At 43.2% G+C, this 5,668-nt stretch overlaps 1 pseudogene; it reads left to right on the forward strand.

Annotated features, from left to right (window-relative positions):
* The first annotated feature begins 1,432 nt into the window (after window positions 1–1,432).
* LOC101586114 lies at window positions 1,433–2,326 on the forward strand (annotated as a pseudogene).
* The last annotated feature ends 3,342 nt before the right edge of the window (window positions 2,327–5,668 follow it).

Consider the following 5,668-nt stretch of genomic DNA (forward strand, 5'->3'; position numbering starts at 1 on the left):
TTAGAGGAATTATTTTACTAAAGCAACAGACCTAGACTACAAAGGCTTTTATCTGAAATACTGAAAATACCACAGGTCATGATCAGTGACTAATGGTTCCCTCAGCTACTTGATGACTTAGTTATTGTGCCCTCAGTCTCCTCTAAACAGAAGGTAACTTTGACAATGGTAGAACTCCTGGGCTCTCAGGGGAAGTAGTCATTAACATTGATTTTGGATGCTGCTGAGGAGAGAAAAGGGAATTCCTAGAGGGCAGGGCCTAGGAGGTTCCAAGGGTGGTGGGAGCCAGAGGTGGCGACAGGCTTTCTTTCCAGGCAGCAGGACCTCGCAGGCTCCTCTGGAACTTAGGATGGCTGCTCCCATTTCCATTCCAGGGAAACACTATACTTTGGCAGTACTAGGAAGTGAACTTAGGACTTTCTTCCTGAGCTGTCCTTCTTTATTTCAAGACAGGGTTTTGCTAAGTCACTGAGTTACCTAGGTGAAGGTTGAACTTGAGATCTTCCTGGCTGTGCCTCTCAAAGTGCTGTGATTTCAGGAATGTGTTACCATATCGTGCCCACAGGGGCTGCTAAGGATACATGTGGGGTCCTTGCTTTGCATTTCCATTTCCCAGCCTTCCTTGCAGTATGAGACAATGGATTATGGTCCGAAGTAGCTAGCATCACATGTGGGCTAAGAAGGCTAAGCATTGGTATGTCTTCCCCGGACCTGTCTGTCTTTGCCTCTCTGCCTCTGCCCCACACTCCTATTTGTGTGCTTGGAAGTCAAAGCACTACTGATGGAATCGGGGTCCCTGAATTTCTGTTAGAGGATCACAACCCAGCAGGGCTACTCAGCCTTCCCTGGACTTTGTAGGAATGAAAATAAACCCATGCTTCACTACACCATTGAGAGTTGAGGCTGCTTGTTTCAGTGACCAGAATGAATTACTCTGACCGATACCAGAGCAGCTGGATTAATGTACCTGCCATATTCTCCACGTTCTACCACAATCTCTGTATTCAGACATTTGGAAGATGTTAGCTATGAAACTTCTGCTTTCATATTTTCCAAAGCTTTATCACTTAGTTGTTTTTGTTTTCAAAGGAAAAAAAGAAACCACCACAAGAAATTTTGATTTAAGCTACAATTTTTTAAAAAGGCGTGCATAGCATTACCTTTAAGCTAGGAAGTAAGACATGGTAAATAAGATAATGACTTGTTAATTTCTTGATCATATTTCTAAATAAGGGCCATATGACTAAAGGAGAAAGTTATCAATCATTTTAAAACATAAGGTCTGGGAGGCAGGGGCACGGCTGGAGCGCAAGCCAGGCGCGTTAAAGGCCGCTCTGCCCGCTCCCGGGGCGACTATGGAGGTGCGCAGGCACAGGCTGTTTCCTTGTCACTCCGTGGTTTGCAGGTTGGTGGCTCCTTGGTGGCGGTGGCAGGGGTCGTCCGCACCATGAGCGGCTTCACCAGCGAGGAGCCCGTGGCGCCTTTGACCCTTGAGTACCGCGTCTTCCTCAAAAATGAAAAAGGACAGGATGTATCTCCACTTCATGATACTCCGATTTATGCGATTTATGCAGAGAAGAGAGTGTTCCACGTGGTAGTTGAAGTTCCACGCTGGTCTCATGAGAAAATGGAGATCGCTACAAAGGACCCTCTGAATCCAATCAAGCAAGATGTGAAAAAGGGCAAACTCGGTATGTTGCAAATTTGTTCTCTTATAAAGGATATATCTGGAACTATGGTGCCATTCCTCAGACTTGGGAAGACCCAGGACACAGGGATGATCATACCGGCTGTAATGGTGACAGTGACCCAATTGATGTTTGTGAAATTGAAAGAAAGGTTTGTGCAAGAGGCGAGATCACCCCGGGGTGAAAGTCCTGGGCGTCCTGGCTAGGATCGACGAAGGGCAGACTGACTGGAAGGTCATTGTCGTTAGTGTGGTCCTGGTGCAACCAACTGCAATGATATCAGTGACTTCGGACGGTTGAAACCTGGCAGCCTAGAAGCCACTGTGGACTGGTTTAGAAGGTACAAGGCTCCTGATGGAAAACCAGAAAATGAGTTTGCTTTCAATGCAGAATTTAAAGATAAGGACATTGCAGTTGATATCATTAAAAGCACTCATGACTACTGGAAAGCGTTAGTAAGTAAGAAAATGGATGGGAAAGGAATCAGTTGCATGAACACAACAGTGTCTGAGAGACCTTTCAAGTGTGACCCTGGCGCTGCCAAGGCCATTGCAGACGCATTATCGCCACCACGTGACTCTGGCTGCACCGTGCCAACAGATGTGGAGAAGTGGTTCCACCACCAGAAAAACCCATGAAACTTCTTTAGAAGACAGCTGAGGGCCGGACATGGTGGAACATGCCTGTAATCCCAGCACTTGGGAAGCTGAGGCAGGAGGATCGCCCTCAATTCGAGGCCAGCCTGGGCTATACAGTGAGTTTAGGGGCAGCCTGAATATAAGCAAGACCCTGCCTCAAAAAAACCCAAAAAACAAAAAACAAAACGAAAAACAAAACAAAAGAAACTGATATTGCTGCATCCTGCTCATCTGTAATTATTAGATGCAAAAGTAGTAACTTTCCAAAGCTCTAGTCTCATGTGACTAAAGCCATTTTGCTGTGACTGGTCCAATACATTCAGAGGGGATTGGTCTGAAACCATTTTTCCCATCTCAGTGAAGGTAACTTTCAGTAGTTCTAACTTAAGGATCAGAGTGCTTGTGGTTTGGAAGTCCTTTGTGAATAGGTACATGTACAGGTGAACACATACTGGATGTATATGTTACCATGTGTTAGAAAATAAAATTATTTTGCTGAAACTTGAAAAAAAACCCCATAGGGTCTGATGTAAGAGTCTTTTTGTTTACTAGCTGTATACTTTGGATAAGTTACTCAATCATCCTCTGATATGTAGAATCATGAAAATAAATTTTTGTTCTTGTGGGGCACTTTTGCGCTAAACCACTCAGACTGCTTTAAAGATCAGGGGCATCTCAGGAGATCTGAAGTGACCCCACTTGTCTACGGCAAGTGCACAGGGGGATTCAGTTATATAACCATGACTCAGTACAGGTAAACTTTTATGTGTTGTGTTATGGGTTGTGTCTAGATGACTCTCAAAAGCCTCATGCACTCACAGGGTGTGCTTCTAAAGTCTGTGATTATTTGAATATTATAGGTGTGTAACAAAAAAGGGGATCCAGATGAATGTCCATTTTGTATCTGTGTATTCAAAATGGTTAGGATAGATATATAGTTACATTCTCTTAATGAATAGAGGGATTTGTTCTAATGGTGTTTGTAAATAGGATATCATGTCAGCATCTTGTACAGCAATTAATCACTAGGAAGAATATATGCAATGTGTTAATTATCAAAACTGTCCTATCAATTTGATTTGAAACTGTCTCATTGCTATTTGTTTATCAATAAAATTATAGAAAAAAAGTCTGTGATTAATTCAGGAACCAATGCTGGGATTAAAGGTATGGGTGCTATCTCCACCCTGGGCAGATAGCCTGAATGCAATATAGGAAGGGCGAGAGGCCGGCTCTCTGCTGCTGCTCCGCCTCCATTTTTTCTCTTGCTGTTTTGCTGTTTGCCACCGCCATGAACTGCTGCTCTCTGCCATGTCTACTCTGCCTTGAAGCCAGCTGAGTATACAGTGAAGGACAGGGGTCCCTAACTGGTCAAAAAAGGTCAGTGAGGCATTGGCTTCTCAGGATTTGGATTGGTCTTGAGACCTGAAATCAAAATTTTGGATTGGCCTTGAGACCTGAAGGTGTAAGAACTGAGGTCAAGGGCAGCTGGACTCCATAAAGCTGGGGATGAAAAGAGGGAAAGAAGGCACACAGAGGCAAAAGCAGCATGGTGACCAGGGCTAGTGGTATTTTGGGCATGGTCCCCATGTCTCAAGGAGCTCACCTTCTCTTGGGTCTTGTGAGAAACTATGAGTCCATTAAGTTCACCTTGCTTATGTATACTTTTTGAAGCATGGTTTATTAGTTGCAACTAATAGTTTTATTAAGTAGCTCCTCAAGAAAGCTCTTCAAGGGAAGAAATAGAACAAAAGGTACTCCTAGCCATGATTGCTATTGTAACCTTGGGCAACAAGGAGGAGGCCTGGAGGGAGATGGAAAGCTGAAGAGCCAGGTGGGCCAGGGGCTTAGATGTAACAAAAGCATTAGAACATCATCACTTAGAGAGAAAACTTAGGTGTCTTCAACTGAAAATCACTTACATTAGGTTCCTTTGAATGTGGATGAAAGAATGGCAGAGATGTGGAAGAATAAGGGCAAGCAAGCAACCGGCCATCTGCTGTCTTTGTGTGAGACAAAACTGGGTTAAGCTACAAATGTGCTGTGCCAATGCCATTATAAAATATAATGAAACTGTTGGTGATAAATAGACCGTTGGACAGAATCCTACCCAAGCGGCTGTGCTGAATCACCGACGGCCTTTTTACAAACAATGTTGTTATTTGTGGGGAAAACCAGCGCCCATCACAAAGCTCACATCCCTCTGCATGGTTGAAAGAAGAGATTTACTTCCTGCCTGGTGGGCCCCACCAGACTGAAATGACTACTGTAAACAATGGCCTGAGCATCAGACCTGAGAAGGAAGACATCTGCCGGGCTTCTCCCTTCCCTGTTGGATAAAGGTTGGATCTTACTGTGATTGCTGAGAAAGAAGCTCAGGTGAAACACCCAGACAGCAAAGGAACCGCTTTCCAAGGTGTTAGCACAACTAAAAAAGGCGGGAGAGGTGCAGCTATTATGTTCATTTTCACAGGATGAAAATATGGCTTTGAAAAGTGCAGCCAGGCAAGAGGAGCACAGAATTGTTCTTTCTCTTCTCAGCTCCTGCCTGCTGCTATGTTTTAATTTTTCTTCAGGCTTTTCTTAAAAAGTAAGAAAAAAAACAAAGCTCCAAAACTATAGAGATATTTCAGAAAAGCAAATGTTATTTTATTCCTGTAATTTAAAAACTTTAATTAGTACATGTATGTAATACATGATCACATTTATCACAGGAAGTTGGAAGGTGTAAGCAACATGTAGTAATTATTTTACCCTTTCATTCCCTTCACCTCTCTTCCTCTTCTTTCCATCTCTTGGCCCCCTTTCTGTTTGCAAAAAAAAAAAAAAAATCTCCATTCTCTATTGTACCAGGGACTGAACTCAGGACCTTACACTTGCCAGGCAGGCACTTAAGCTGGTGAGTTATATACCTGGCCCTTATTGTCTAGCTTCCATTTTGCTTTTTATACTATTAATACTTTGGCTTTCTTATATATGTAAAACCAGCGAGTATTTGAACTTGAAATAACCACCGTAAACAATGGCCTGAGCATCAGATCTGAGAAGGAAGACATCTGCAGGGCTTCTGCCTTCCCTAATGGAAAAAGGTTGGATCTTACTGCGATTGCTGAGAAAGAAGCTCAAATGAAACACCCAGACAGCAAAGGAACCGCTTTCCAAGGCATTTGGACAACTAAAAAAGGCGGGAGAGGTGCAGCTATTATGTTCATGTTCAGGATGAAAATATGGCTTTGAAGAGCACAGCCACTCTTCATCAGATATAAGAGTTACATCTGATTTATGTAACATTATTTCAAGCACATCCACAATTGTATAAATGCTTCAAATTGATCCTTCCTT

The sequence above is a fragment of the Octodon degus genome, unplaced genomic scaffold (genome assembly GCF_000260255.1).
Source record: "Octodon degus isolate 3935 unplaced genomic scaffold, OctDeg1.0 scaffold00047, whole genome shotgun sequence".
NCBI classification, from domain to species: Eukaryota; Metazoa; Chordata; class Mammalia; order Rodentia; family Octodontidae; genus Octodon; species Octodon degus.